The sequence below is a fragment of the Oreochromis niloticus genome, unplaced genomic scaffold (genome assembly GCF_001858045.2).
Source record: "Oreochromis niloticus isolate F11D_XX unplaced genomic scaffold, O_niloticus_UMD_NMBU tig00006633_pilon, whole genome shotgun sequence".
Taxonomy (NCBI): Eukaryota; Metazoa; Chordata; class Actinopteri; order Cichliformes; family Cichlidae; genus Oreochromis; species Oreochromis niloticus.
In genome coordinates, this window is record NW_020328096.1 from 20919 (window position 1) to 37411 (window position 16493).

The 16493-nt window shown below is 42.5% G+C and overlaps 2 pseudogenes; both read right to left on the minus strand.

Annotated features, from left to right (window-relative positions):
- Positions 1 to 1658: 1658 nt before the first annotated feature.
- On the minus strand, positions 1659 to 8307 carry LOC109201096 (C-C chemokine receptor type 6-like; annotated as a pseudogene).
- A 1857-nt stretch (positions 8308 to 10164) lies between these two features.
- LOC109201094 (interferon-inducible GTPase 5-like) lies at positions 10165 to 12870 on the minus strand (annotated as a pseudogene).
- Positions 12871 to 16493: the final 3623 nt, after the last annotated feature.

Here is a 16493-nt window from a genome sequence, read left to right on the forward strand (position 1 = left end):
CGTCAATCCCACAAGTCAAAAGTTGGAAGGTGAGAAATACATGTGACGCAAAATTTACGACACAAAGTCTCTAACCAGGCTGGAAACGGCTGTGCGTCATTGTCCAAGGTGGAGGTGTTCAGAGAAGAGACGTAGCCTTTTCGTGGAATCACAGCGCGGGAAAGTCTCACTTCATGTTGTAGTTTATCGAACGTGAAGCATGTTTGTGGTCCACTTTTGAGGCGGTTCAGTGACTTTTGGTCGGAGCGTGATGAAACCTGCAGTTTTGGGATCTGCGAGATCTGTTTGATGGTCGTAGAAATGTTTTTTATGAGCTTTTATTTGAGATTCAGGGTTTTTGTGGATCCCACACATGGCTGTATTTCTATAACAGGTAACACAGACCCAGTCACCGTTGTCTGGATCTAACAAACAAAGCCTCGATGTACTTATTAGTGTGACCATGTAAGGATGTAAAAACTATGGGTAAAACCGTAACAGTAATAATACAACAGTGTTACTAGTGCACATTTGCCTGTACTGGAGTAATGTGTTCATAGTTCATGCTGATGCAGCAGCTTCCAGCAGAGTGCTGCCATTGTTAAAGTGTGGACTGATCTGTTATCGAGGTTTCTGGAGCAGTGACTGACACAGTCTGGAGTTTCAGTTTTAGGGCAGCCAGCATTTGATAGAGTGGTTTATGTCTGAGGTACAGCTGTTCAAACACACACAGTCTAACACTTTGTGATACTTTTGAAAGGTTTTGGACATTTTTCTGGTCAGTACAGCAGCTTTGTCCTCACTTTTTTAATCACTATGGAAACTTTGCAGAGGAACTACAAACCCCAGCTCAGAGTTTGATTGAAACTAATTTAGTGTATTAGAGACACAGTTTCCTGCTCCAGTGATCATAATGTCTCCATTAATGACAGTTTCATATGTTATTTCCTGTCCTGAGGTCTTTACGTCACACAGACAATGACATCTGAGGTACAACATGAACTCACACATCAGTGCTCAATAAAATGTTTTGTGCTTCCAAAAGTCTGACCTGCGCAGAGGTCACTGACCTCCACAGTAAAGCTGCAGGAGCATGAAACAGGTAACTTGAATTTGAGCTGCCTGAAGTAATCAGCAGTGTGTGTGTGTGTGTGTGTGTGTGTGTGTGTGTGTGTGTGTGTGTAACCCATTTCATACATAGATCTAAAATACTATTAACCAACATTTCTGTGTTCCTGAAGATCCCTCCATCCAAACCTGGAGCCGTGGCTCATCGTCCTGCTGCCTGATAAGACTCAGCCATCGAGTCTATCTGTGCTCATGTCTGTACCCTGTGACACCTCTGCTTATCAGCACATCTGAGAAAGTCATTGTTGGCAACCGCACACGGTGTCACAATCTGCTGCCACACTTCTCCTTTCACTGTTAATCTGATCAAGATCTAGTTTTCCCAGCTTCCTGTTCCTCCGTAGCCCAGTTTAGCTGTGGCGTTCCCCAGGGCCCTGTGCTCGGCCCGCTGCTCTGCTCGGGTTACCCACTTCCTCTCAGACATGACACTCAGAACTGATGATCTCTATCCACAGAGAACCCACGCAGACAATATCTTAAAATACATTTTAGTCTGCAAACTTTTGGCACATCCAGTCAAATTAATAATTAATATTGATTAAAACCTCTGATATTTTCTTACAGTTTTATTCAAATAATGCACAAAAACACAGATCTACAAAATGCCAAATATTAAAAGCAGCAGGGCACGTGTACAGCAGGGTCAAGAAAAGAAGATGAGGTTCAAGTGACAGTTACGGGAAGATCCAGAAAATGAGGAAGTTTAGCTTCTTATCTTTAAAAACAGCAGATTTAATCATCATACACAAAAAGAAGCTCCTGCTGGCGACACGAGAACAGGAATAAACGCCTCGACTGTAATACCAAATTATTCCAACAGGGCGCTTCGTTCTCAGACTGCAGGATTATGTGTTTACATGTTCATGTTACAAAAGCTTTGAAAATCAGAAAACCGACCTCGATGCCCCAAACATCCAAACCTGCCCGTTATAAAAAGTTAGAGATGCAATCTATAGCATCAAACTTCATTAGCAAAGAGTACAGTTAGCAACCTGCATGACACAGTTACTTCTAAATCACAAGAACAATACGTGAAGTCAAAGTGTGAGATTCTGCTGCTGTGCTTATAGTTTTAATAAGCTGCTGTGGTCACCTGTGTTTCTGTGGACAAGTGTTGGACTTTATACACCTGTGAATGAAAAATGTCCAGTTTTGTGTCATATAAACTGGATGCAGTTAGATGAGAACATCTCACAGTCTCTATTATTAAAGCACAGTTTCACAGCAAAGCTTGAGATGAGCGCCGGACTGATTTCCCTTCATAGCTCAAGTGTTACGCGCTGAATGACGACATGTTGTTGGAGCCTTCCAACGACTTCAGCCCTGACATGCAGATCTCGGACGTGCCACGTGACAAGCGAGCGGTGTAGATGTACCTTTTGCTGAAGCACCAGAGGTCCAGCATGATCTGGCGGAAGTGGTTCCTGAACTTGACCCCGACGAAGGCGTAGAGGAAGGGATTGAGACAGCAGTGCAGGTATGCGACGGTCCTGCAGATGTTGAGAAATTTGAGTTTAAGGTTCTCTGCGTCGCAGCTCCTCTGCTTGAACAGAGACAGCGTGTGGATCAGCAGGGTCACGTTGTACGGAAGATGGCAGACAATGAAGACCACAACAACCGCCAACACCACCCGGACGGCCTTGTGCCGCTGGTTGCTCTGCGCCCTCAGCAGCGTGTAGATGATGGAGGAGCAGCAGAATGCCATCACGCACAGCGGCAGCAGGAAGCCAACGGCCATCTGGAGGCTGGGTACCAGCAGCTTCACGAGCGCCGCAGTTTCAGTCTGGTTGAGCTGATGAGCGTGGGCAGAGTTAACACCACCGCAAACACCCAAACAGCCGAGCACATCAGGCGGCTGTAGACGAGGGCGCGGGAGCGCGCCCCAAAGGAGCGCGTCGCCCGAACAATCGCGATGTACCGATCGCAGCTGATGCAGGCGAGCAGCAGCATGCCGCTGTAGAGGTTAATGCTGTAGGACGACCGGAGCACCTTACAGGCCGCCCTGCCCATCGACCAATCGTGCTGCTCGTTGTATATGACGAACGGAAGCGTAGCCACGAAGATCAGGTCGGCCACGGCCACGTTGAAGAGGTAGATGTCCGTCATGGTCTTGGTTCTCTTGTAGAAGATGTAGGTCACCATCACCAGGACGTTGCCAATCAGGCCGAATCCACAGATGATGGAGTGGATCAAAGTCTGGGCGATGACCTCACCGGGGTCCGGATCCATGATGCAGAAGCCGTCGTCATCGATATATGTCTCAGTACCGTTGTCATAGTCACCGAATGTCACGTTTGCAGGACTCTCCGTCATGTTTGGGACCTGGAGAAGAAAAGAAACATGATGAGTGAAGCACCGACTGGAGACATTTTCAGAAGGACCTGAAACGTGCTGTGTGTGAAGGTTTGATCGTTTGATGTTGTTCAGGTTCAGCGAGGATCTCCGGCCTCCATTGTTCTCTGTAGATCTGATGTGTTATTTAATGCTCCATCGCTCAGAGAAACCAGAAGTTGTACACTGTAAAAAACGCTTGTTTATAAAGAATTAAAACACACAAATCGTGAATGTTTCCTAAAAGCTGTCCTGCTGCTGCGCTGCCTGGGTTCCCATCCAGGCGCCGTCCTGGAGCTGACCTTTCTCGTGTCTTCGGGTCAGTCATGTTTACATCGAGGATCTCTCCAGCGTGAAGTGTCTGACGCGCTACATGAGCTGAAGCCGCGGCGTCTGCTTCCACCAGTCAGTGAAGGTCTCGCAGTCACATGTGGGATTTTTGGTCTGTGCCTCTAATAGCTTCCTGTTTCTGCCACGTTTCCACTGAACGCCGCCACAGCAGCTCCGACCTTAAACTTCAGCACAGTGTCTTTGGTGGTTTTTGTGTTCCTGTCTCTGTGCCACATAACGATCTGTTGGCTCAACTCTTCTCTGGATGAGTCGGTCTCATCCATTTAACAGCAAACTCAGCAGAACGAGTCTGACACTCAGATGCAAAAGTTTCAGGACACTGAAGTTGTAAAAGTTTACACACCGTCTGATTTCTAAATGTGTGATCGTGTGTGAATCATTTTGCAATAATAGTTATTAATATTGAACCAAATTTAATTTGAATCAAAGTTTTCCTTTGATTTGAAGGAAAACTTTGAAACATCAGTTGTGTGAATAGTTTGATCTGATTCTCACAAACAGCTGAATTACTGTGATTTCTGTCCTGATCTAAAGCTGCAGTTTTACTTCCAGATGTAAAATCTGTGGTGAAAAAGCCAAAATTGAACAACAGAAGGTTCTGTGTGTCCTGCAGTCAGTGTGATGACACCAAAGGAAAATCCTCGTGCCATCATTAATGCTTAGAAAGCAGGTTTGACCTCTGACAGACCACCGCGCTGTCTGATGAAAGAAGATATGAAGAGTTCAGCACCAACACTACAGATAAATCCGGCACAGCGTGCACCCTGCACACACCGGGGGTAGAAACTCCTCACACCTTTTCTAGTGGTTTCAGAAAATAAACCATCGTTCTGTTTCAGCTGTTCCTCTGGTTGTGAATGACCCACTTTCAGCCCGAGGCGACGCCTGCACAGGTACGCTGTGCTTCGTGCTTCTCTCAGAAAATGATCCGATTGTTATCAGAGGGCATCTCAGATGTAATGAGGTCAAAAAACAAACACTAAGAGCCAAACTGAAGCGAGAAAATCACCAAAAAGAGAGTGCAGAGGCTTTGTGTCTGCACAACTGCACTTTAAGCTGCTCTCATGATATTTCAGAGTTTTTTTCATTGTTCAAACACAAACGAAGATTCTTTCTATCAGATTCTGATTTCTGAAGAAACCAGCGAGCTCTAACCTCCAGTCCGGCCCACTGGATAACATTTCATTCACTCGCTAATTTATTTATTTTTCAATAAAACTATGCTGTCGGATGAGAAGTTAAAATCGGTCTAAATGCAGACAAACCAAATATAATGATGTCAAATCCAAATAGAATCTTCACAGACTGGCTTTTACTGCTGAGTTTAAGTGTTGGGCCTCTGTTTGTGGCTGTGAAACTGTTTCAGAGCCTGTTTGACTCATTACTAACATAAAAAACAAGATTGATTATTGTTATTATTGAGAATTGGAGAAAAAAATCCACATTTTTTCAGAACTAAGATGATGAACTAAACATGTGGATAAAATGTAACAGTTTCAGATTTACTGAACTAGATTTTATCAGCTCGCTGTTAAATTTGGGCTTTTTCCAGGAGAAATCTTTAAACTATTTTTAGTAAAAAAGAAAAATTTTGAAGTTTTTTTGTTTCTTTGTTTGTCTTTTTAATAAAGCATTATAAACTTGAGATCAAACCGGGTCGCACGTGGGCCGTGACCTACAGACACTGTGACACCTTAATGAGATTAAAGTACCTCATTTGACCTTTTTTGAAATCCTTCCACTGAATTAAATCATCTGAGACTTCAAACGTCACTCCTTAAACACGACGACTCAGAACTGTTCAGTTTTTCTGATCTGAGCCGATATAAACCAGCGAGGGTGGGAGCAGTGTGAGAGGCAGAGGAGGATGAAGGGAGGAAGATGGAGGGCAGCGCGTACAAACAGTCCTAACCCATATAAAAGCAGAGGACACGCAAAGTGTGAGATTTAAATGTCTCATATTTGATGTATTGATGAACGTGGGTCTGTGCAAGGATCCGTCTGCAGGCTTTGAAGCTGTTTCCCACACGAGCTCGTTCAACGTGTCTTTGAACAACGTGTGATTGCAAAGCTGCTAAAATACAGATAATTAAACAGGAAATTTGAATTATTCGTTTTTGTCCACCAACAGTTAAATATGCCTGTAACAAAAATAAGCCCACATACTACCACTACTACTAATAATTATTATTATTAATACAAAAATCCCAGAAATTACATGAAATGAAAACTAAAAATTAAAACTTATAAATGAGCAACTAAATCAAAAAAACCTCTCAGTTTAAATTTAACTAAAAAATTCAACATGATAATAATTCTGTTTGTTCTGATGTTTATAATGAAAACAGCAGGAAACAGCGAGACCTTCAAAGTAAAAACTTCAACCAGATAAACAAACTGTTAGAGCTTCAGACTTCAGTTCATTTATTTAACATGTATTAAGCAGCATTAATAATTAATATTATGTGTTGTTTCTCTGTTAAATCACATTGAATTCATTGATCTGAGGAGACCCACAGCCTGGCGTCTCTCCACGGCCCAGCAGTCACTGGGACGCCGGCTCACATATTTCACATTTTCATATTTTCTCGCTTCCCATCAAGTTAAAATGCTCTTATTAACACATGAAGCTTTACATGGACATGATAATAATAATATTTGAGTGTGGGGTGCTCTGGTTTCCTCCTGCAGGCCACAGGTTTGCATGTTGGGTTAATTAGTGATTGTAAATTAGCTGCAGGTGTGACTCGTCTGTAGTCTGAGGTCCAGCTCTGCTTTTACTTCATGTGTTTGTAGAATTGGACTTTAACACGTTTCTGTAGCTGTGTTAATAATGAAGCCTCTGCAGCGCCGTCATTAGTCTGACTGACTGTGTGCGATCTCCTTCTAATGTGTGGTTTGCCGATAAGACAGTTTTGGTGCATTGGTGAGGTTTGAAAGTTGAGTTTGGGGTTTAGAGATTTGAGTCACAGCAGTTGTGGAAAAACCATCAAAGCAGATAGAAACGAGGGATGGAAAGAGTTTGGGCGAGCGAGAAGGCGTCAGTTATTTCACATGAAATCAGAGCGCGTCTGATGGACCCGTACGAGAGGAGGAAACATCAGGACAACTTCATGTTCCAGTCATTTGTCCTCGTTTCCTTTTTTCTCACACAGCATTCGTGCTTCTTATAATTATGACAGATGACACAGAAAAACAAGGTCATGGCTCCTCCCACCCGAACCCCTCACAATCTTTTTTTTTTAGGTACATTAACTCTAGTATTGTTAATGAAGTATTATTATTATTATTATTATTATTATTATTATTTTGATGAAACATTGCTACATGTCACTTTCATGCTGTGGATATTTTCTGAGTTCCAGGTCCTGAAAGTCCACAGCAGGTGGGTTCAGATTTAAGCATTAAAAAAAATGTCAGCATTTTTTTTAACAATTTCACGAATCCATCAGATGTTCACATGAAATGTTCAAAGCTGAAAAACACATTGAAGCTCTGTTTAAAAACTAAAGTGTTGGAGCCACAAGAGTCCAGAGCTAAAGACAGTTTCCCCCGACAGGCCGCGAGCGTCAGCATAAATAAACTGCAGCAGTTTGTGACACCGAGGAGCAGAAACCAACATTAGTGTCCTGATGTTTGACCTGTTTCTGATCAATCACAGTGCATTCTGGGTAAACCTTTGAGGCTCGTATTAGCATGTGGAGCAGGTAGCAGTCAGATTAATCTGTATTTGACCCCACGATCGTCTTAATTACGTGATTACCTGGACGAACCTGATATGTTTTGTTCTGTTTCTGGAATGAGGGAGGCAGGACATGGATGCTGTTTCACAGCTTTGAGGAAACACCTTTAAGTTCTGAGTAAATGGACCCTGCAGCGCAGCGATAAAGACACGAACAAGAACTTCAACTTCTTTAAAAACCTGCTGTGAGGAACAAATGCGACAGGCTGATATCGCTCTCATTTTACCTCTTTCAGTTCTCACTAACCTCAGTGAGGCTATTATTAATGAGAAAGGCAGTAAAGAAAAGACAACACCTTTCTAAAAATGCAAACTGGGAACAAACAGGGTTTCATATTTTTGCTGAACTGGCAGTTCTCCAAATATGAAATAATATCTGTGAAGGCAGTTTGTCCTTTAAAGTCTGACGCTGATCATTTCTTTAAAACTTTGAAATTAATTCTGTGCTGCATCTAAACAAACGTTTCCCTACATGCAGCACAGTGAAAGCAGACACTAAAATCACAATGCAGTGAGACAGTAAAGTGTAGAGCATGCATACCTTGCAGAGCGTTCTCCCTGAGCCGATGTTTTTCTGACTCCTGACAGAGCGGCAGCTCTTTAGCAGCTCCTCGCTCTGTGTGGGTACACAGAGGGTGATGGCACCACAAAGAACAAAACCTCAAAGCAGGCGCAGTCGAAGCCACGTTCTCTCAGGCTCGCTGACTGTAAAAAGCTGCTCTGATCTTCACGCTCACACGGAGCTTCCTTATCTGATGGTTTGATCAGCAAAGCCGTCACCAGCCGCGTGGGGACGTCCTTTCTTTACCTGCCCCACAAAGGTCACGTCTGACACAAAGAATTTCTCTTTTTTGTGGGAAACTAACATTTGATTAGCTGGCTGTATTTAAAAATGATAATTTGTTGCCTTAAAACAAACAAACAACAACTTTAGAGTTATGAGATACATTAGCTAAATAAACGCGGCCTAGATGTGATTTGGAAGGAGAACGCACAATATTTGCATTTAGTGTCACTCTCACATCTGTGTGCCCCATACACCGCACTGTTACAGTAACACCAGTGACAGTGGTTTGTTACAGTAATAGTAAAAATAAAGTACACCTTTCCTCTATTCTGAGGTTTTTACATATCAGGGAATCATGAAATGAATCCTTTATCAAACACAGCAAGAACGAAATTCAGCGTGGAGATGTTTGCAGCACCAGGCCTGGTGATTTGGGCCCCTTGCAGTCGCTGAGTGAGTCATAAACCCTGTTTACGTGTGTTCCACAGCTACAACTGGGACCACACTGGGACCAAACTGGGACCAAGCAATCAACAGAACAATGATCCCACACACAGGAAATCTAAAAAGCATTTCTAGGATTTTTACTAGTTATTTATTAACAGCATTATTAGTGGAAAACAGGTAAATGTACAAATAAATACTGGCTACCAAATCAAACATCCAGAAGAATCCAAGTTTCTTTCTTTCTGTATTTTTAATACAATTTTATATAATATAACATATTATACTTTATTTAATAAAATAAATTTCATTCAAAATAACAGTTAATAAGTAAATAAACTTGAAAACATTTGAGGTTTTTGCAGGAAGTTTGCCTCCATCTCTGTTGTTTTCTAACTTTGAACAGAAACTGATGATGTCAAACGTCAGCTGCAGGTTTTCTGAGAGCAAAGCTGAACTTCTGTATTTACAGGATAATATCTGAGACAAAATCAGTGATTGCTCCACAAAGCACCAGGTTCACCAAACTCTAACTTTCAACTCTGAGTTTCCAGTTTCACAGAAACGCATGTAGGTGACGGGACAGATTCACCATGGCAACGGGTAAACAACGAGCAGAGCTTCAGGGAACTGAGGAAGATGAAGATGATCAATGTGGGGCATGGAGTGTATCGTTAAAATTCATCATCATCATCATCACTTAGTCACCATCTGGCCAACTTGTAGATCATAGATAAAACTGCAGTTCTACCAAATTTCACATCTGAGTTTTAAATCCAATGATTCAGCTTCACGGAGATGAAGAGCAGGTGGACAAAACTGGAGATAATAATATGAATCAAACAGATGAGACCCAGTTTACTGACAGACCTGTGAGATAAATGTCAGTCTCATCTTCACTAAGATATTCAGATCATCTCCACCTCTGATTATTTTCCATCCCTGTAACTGATCACAGCCCCGTAAACGATTGATCCCTGATCAGCGTGTGCTCCGTGTTTAGATTTCTCCTTCTGTGTGAATGTTCACTGCAGTGCGTCTCCTGTTTCCTCTCCTGCTGCTGTTTGTGGCTCCAAAACAAACTGACAGTATTTGGTAGTGAAATGGCGCCACCTCGTGTCTCTATGCGATGCATTTCACTGACGTCACAGCCAGTTAAAGTTAATCCTTCCTGTCTTTGTTGCAGGTGATGAGGCTGTCATTGAAGGCCTCGGGACAAATCTGATGGCTGCAGTCTGTTCTGTTATCTCCTAGATGCGTTAGTATTCTCCACCATTAATCCTTATTCTGTTTTGTGCATAACGTAAATCTACATCACAGAGTCAGGGTATCTAATATTGTGTCCACATCTTATGCAGAAGGTGCATCTGAAACAGACAGGAGACTGTAAGGTGGAGTCAGGGGAGAGTGTAGGTGGTCAGGTGGAAGCTGAAGAAGGAGGAGACAGTCTCTGGGTGGTAGAGTACCAGATGACTGAAGTGCTGAGGTAAGTTATAAATGATATAGTGGTGCATAAACACGCAGAGAGATGCTAACCTGCACACTAACACTGATGTTTATTTATCAACAACATTTTATTAATAATAAACAGGTGTGATGGTGATAAGTAATATAATTCATATCGTTATTATTTGTATTGTAGTTTCTCACTTTGACCACCAGAGGGCAGTGAACACTCATCACAATCACAGTCAGCTGCAAGTAAAAACAGAACAACCTCTGATTCTCACATTACATCAGTCTGTTTAACTCAGTGTTTCTGATGCTGGAAGCTATGATGTGAAAATATAATACAAATATATACAAACAACAAGACATGTTTGAGTAAAGGTAGAAACAGCTCAGATAAATTAGGTTCAGTTAAGTCCCTACAAATCAGAGAAAAGCCCAACAATCAGACATCACTCTGTGACCAAAGACCTGGTGACAGAGGGAAGGAAAAACTGCCTTTAACAGGAAGGAGACCCAGGAAGTGCAGCCATCTGCCGCAACTAGTTGAAGGTGGGTCATCGTATCTCCTGATGACTGTCCTGAGGAAGCACTTACACAAAGGAAAAAACATGACAATGACTCAGACTTCTACACTTTACACAGTTCATATCTGAATAATATGATGATGTTTGTTTCTGTATTTATGTGATGATGAGAAAAGTTTGAGTGTGTGAAGCTGACCAGCTGTACAAGGAGACTGGTTTAATGAGTTTCATGTGTGAATCCCAGTTTCACTGAGTTTCATTGCCTTTTACTTCCACGCTCAGACCAGAGCCTTCTTTAACACCTTCTGAGCGTCTTCAGCGAGCTGGTTGAGGATAAAGTTCAGAACTCTGTAGGTCGTGACGAAGGAGAGGCTCATGGCTACCGGGATTCCCACTATGGGAATGAATCTGGACACTTCCTCTGCTCCAATTAATCCAGCTGCTCCTCCAAGTTGGGCAAACACCTTCAGGAAGAGCTCTTTAGTAATTTCCTTCGCAGCCACTGGTGAAATGATGACATCACGCAGCTCAGTGTATGACACAGCTGTTCTGATAGCGAGTCTCTTCAGAGATTGGACATCGAGACCAAACGCATGTACAAAATGTGTGACAGCACCAATCAGCACAGCAACATCAACAGCAACAGAAAGCCCGGGAACGGGAACAGCTGCAGCAGCTGCAGACAGAGTGGCCAAGAGATATAAGTGTACCTTTAAAGCTTTTTTCTTCTTGCTGATGACGTCGGGGTTGACGTTGGGCATGACATACAGCAGAGTGTCCCTCTTATCTTTGGGAAGCTCTCTCTCTAAGGTCTCTTGTAAGAGAGAGAAGTCGAACTTGTGGAGCTGAAAACTCGACATGAGGAAGACTCGTGGAGACTCGATGCCTAAGTCTTTGAGTCCTGCGTCACAGAGGAAACATGTCAACACGATCAGGATCATAAAAATAAAAAACGATTAAAAACTAGATTTAAATGATTTTGAAAACTCGACCTCACTCACGCTGAATGCAGTCGTCTCTGATTTTTGTGAGAGTTTTCTCTTTGCTGGAGTCTGAAACACTTTCCTCGGCTCGGATATCGTTGTCGATCTTTGAGCGAACAAAGTAGAAATTTCTCTTCATCTTCTTAATCTTCTGAGCGAGTTTCACGTCGTTTTCTCTGAAGCGAGTGTCTGAGATGATGAGGAAGAAGTCATACTTGTCAAACCCAACAAGCTTCAGGTATTTCCTCGCTGGGAAGTCTTTGGTTCCGATTCCAGGAAGATCCCATAAAGTGAGGTTGGGATTATCTGGATGGGGGTACGGTGTGACCTCTGACATAGTTTCTGTGACACCAGTAGGAGCAGCTCCCTCGTCTCTGTTCTTTATCCCCCTGAAGGCATTAATAAAGGTGGATTTACCTGCACCACTTTCTCCTGTGATGGCGATATTTAACGAGACATTGGTTTGTTTTTCTAAATATTCTTTAATCCTTTTGCTGCTCCGGCCGTGTCGTTGTTCTTCAGGGCTTCTTTAACTCCAGGAATTTCTTCTGGGCACGAATCATCTGGATCCTCCATGCTGATCCTGACAGAAAGAAAAACATAAAGACTTTTATTCTGGAATGCAGACACATACTATTGATTATCAGTAATGTTCCTGACGGCACACGGACACAGCACATGTGGGCAGTAAGTCATTAAAGGTAAAACGGTAAATGTCGGTAAAAGACGTGTTTATATGAGAAAACACTGAGCCCACCAAAGTCTCTTCCTGGGGTTTGTTGAGTATTTTTACATCCAATATTAACATTAATTTACAAATAATATCTTTCTATAAACCTGAAAGTTTGCCTTTTCCTTGACTTGAAAAACTAATTTGTGCTTATTCTCATTCTTGTTCTGATAGGACAGCAAACCTGTCACTTAACTAAGTTTAAGGTAACAGCAGGTACTCACTGGATTCCTCGTACTGTTGACACACACACAGCTGGATCAGCAACAACTGCGATCGGTGCTTCAGTTTGTTCTCACCTAGTTGTTATACAGGTGCAGTACAGGTGAGGGCAGATCCTTAGAGAGCGACCAATGAAAATGCTGCAACCTGAACCAACCAGTTTGTTTTTACTCTTTTTTTTTAACTGCAGGTGTTGTTGGAAACAGAGAGGAGGGCTGTGTGTGCATAACAGAGCTGCACCTGCAAGAGCAGCAAACATGGTTAAGGAAGTGAACCACAGACACTGTTTGGACAATTAGAGTTTAATATTTAAAATCCACGAGCACCGCCTACAACAGAGCTCAGCCAATAAGATCACTGTGTTTGCTGCTGTGATGGGCGATGAGTCAAAACCAAAGAATGTTCATTTTGTTGTTTTTAAAGTTCGACTGGTTGTACCTGAGTTTGGGCGGAGGTCACACGCACACACACACACACACACACACACACACACACACACACAGACACACACACACACACACACACCCTGGTTACAGCAGGATGAGTATGTGACTTTAATGAGTCACCTGACTGTCAGGCTGAAGAGTGGCAGCATTCTTACACTCATCAATCACCCAAAAATGTAGACGTAGTTTTAATTCACTTGAAAGCCAGAAAACTAAAAAACAGTTTTATTTGTTGTTACCGATCGTCCATCTGGGCCTTAGAGTTTCTGATTTCATACTTTTATCTCATTTAGTGCTCAGTTCTGATAAAATCATCATTGTAGGTGATTTTAACATCCAGATGTTGAAAATCAGTTACAGTAGCCTTTCCATTTAGAATAATGGATTACACATGAGGACTCTCATCACAGTAGGTGTCTTTCTGAAAGTGCTGTAACTAAGTTTAAGGATCTGCTGTAGCTTCTCTGAAAAAAAAGTCTCAAATGAGAAGTGGTCATGGGCCGGCTGAGTCATCTGGATTTTTCCATGGTGTCCCTGTGGTCCCTCCTCTGGGCGGAGCCCTCGTCAGTACACCTGTTATACTCACCTGTGGGAGATCCAGGCCAATCTGCAGGCAGTATTTAAGACTAGAAGAGGAATCAATCTGTTTCACCGTCCCCAACCTCAGCTTCTCCATACCTCCATTAACCAACCTGTCCCTCTGTTCATCGAGCCCCCACTCCAAACACTCACTGCTGTGCTTTAGTTTTACTGTCACTGTTACACACTGAAGGAGGACGAGGTTCATCCAGGTGCACACTGAGGTTTATTGCTCTGAAACACAGCAAAACAGCAGTTCTGTGTTACTGACGGCTTCTGTTACCATAACTGGCCTGTGTTACTTTTGTAAGGGATTACTTGGCCAGTCACTTATTTGTCAGAGTGACTGTCTGCCACTGCCACCTACAGGTTACTGAGTTAAAGCAGATAACTCGTAAGCTGGAGAGGAAATGGTGCGTCACAAATTTAGAAGATGATCATTTAGCCTGGAGAAATAGTTTGTTGCTTTATAAGAAAGCCCTCCACAAAGCCAGAACATCTCACTACAACCCTAAGAACAACCCTAGGTTTCTCCTCAGCACTGTAGCCAGGCTGACAAACAGTCAGAGCTCTGTTGAGCCAACCATCCCTTTAACACAGAGGTGGGGGAACTCCAGGCCTCAGGTCCGAAGGTTTTAGATGTGTCCTTGATGCAACACAGCTGATTTAAATGGCTAATTTACCTCCTCAACATGTCTTGAAGTTCTCCAGAGGCCTGCTAATGAGCTAATCATTTGATTCAGGTGTGCTGACCCAGGGCGTGTTATCTAAAACCACCAGGACACCGAGCCTTGGTACCTGGACTTCCCCGGCCCTGCTTTGACTAGTAATGATTTCATGAACTTCTTTACAAATAAAATGTAACCATTACTGAAAAAAAAATCCCAAATTTGATAACTGCTGATATTTTAGACTCTTTCTCTTTGATCTTTCTGAGTTAACTTCAATAATTACTTCCTCCAAACCATCAACGTGTCTTTTAGACCCCATTCCTACAAAACTGCTCAAAGAAGTCCTGCCATTAATTAATGCTTCAATCTTAAATATGATCAACCTATCTCTAATAATCAGCTATGTACCACAGGCCTTCAAGCTGGCTGTAGTTAAACCTTTACTCAAAAAGCATCTCTAGACCCAGCTGTCTTAGCTAATTATAGGCCAATCTCCAACCTTCCTTTCATATCAGACATCCTTGAAAGAGTAGTTGTCAAACAGCTAACAGATCATCTGCAGAGGAATGGCTTATTTGAAGAGTTTCAGTCAGGTTTCAGAGCTCATCACAGCACAGAAACAGCTTTAGTGAAGGTTACAAATGATCTTCTTATGGCCTCTGACAGTGGACTCATCTCTGTGCTTGTCCTGCTAGACCTCAGTGCTGCGTTCGATACTGTCGACCATAATATCCTATTACAGCGATTAGAACATGCTGTAGATATTACAGGTACTGCAATACCTACAACCCTAACCCTATCTAATTAGTGTGTGAAGAGGACTGTCCATTTACACGCACAAAGGTCAATTATGGTGTTCCACAGGGTTCAGTGCTAGGACCAATTCTGTTTACATTATACATGCTTCCCTTAGGCAGCATCATTAGAAGACATAGCATAAATTTTCACTGCTATGCAGATGACACGCAGCTCTATCTATCCATGAAGCCAGGTAACACACACTAATTAGTTAAACTGCAGGAATGTCTTAAAGACATAAAGACCTGGATGGCCGCTAACTTTCTGCTTCTTAATTCAGATCAAACTGAGGTTATTGTACTCGGCCCTGAATATCTTAGAAATATGGTATCTAAGCAGATTCTTACTCTGGATGGCATTACCTTGGCCTCCAGTAACACTGTGAGGAACCTTGGAGTCATTTTTGACCAGGACATGTCCTTCAACGCACATATTAAACAAATATGTAAGACTGCTTTCTTCCATTTGTGCAACATCTCTAAAGTTAGAAATATCCTGTCTCAGAGTGATGCTGAAAAACTAGTTCATGCATTTATTACTTCCAGGCTGGACTACTGTAATTCTTTATTATCAGGATGTCCTAAAAACTCCCTGAAAAGCCTTCAGCTGATCCAAAATGCTGCAGCAAGAGTCCTGACAGGGACTAGAAAGAGAGAGCAGATTTCTCCTGTTTTGGCTTCCCTTCATTGGCTTCCTGTTAAATGCAGAATTCAAAATCCTGCTCCTCACATACAAGGTCTTAAATAATCAGGCCCCATCTTATCTTAATGACCTTGTAGTACCATATCACCCTATTAGAGCACTTCGCTCTCGCTCTAGGGACAGCAAGTAGGCCTGCAGAGTATTTAAAAGTAGAATGGGAGGCAGAGCCTTCAGTTTGGATGAATATAAAGCACCTTGAGGTGACTTTTGTTGTGATTTGGCGCTATATAAATAAAATTGAATTGAATTGATCAATGGTCATGAGAATTTGCATAATTAAGATTAAGGAACTGACCTCCCAGCCCATTGTTCCTTCAGTGGGCTGGTTTCAGTCATTATGCAAATGTACTGTTTATAAGATCTGGGGAAACCTGCAGTCAGCTGAGACTGAAGAGGTCACTTGGACGAGTGACAAAACATTTCTCCCACAAAACGCTACGTCCAGATGAACAGAATCAACTTTTGGAGGGTTCTGTGCTTGTGACTAGATGTTGGTTGATGTTCAGTTTTACCCCCAGGGCTATATGACCGAACTCCTCATTTTCATTTACTACACAAGGGACTCTTCCCTGCATAAAAGCGTGATATATACAAGGGAAAAGTATTCAGAGCATGTGACAATAT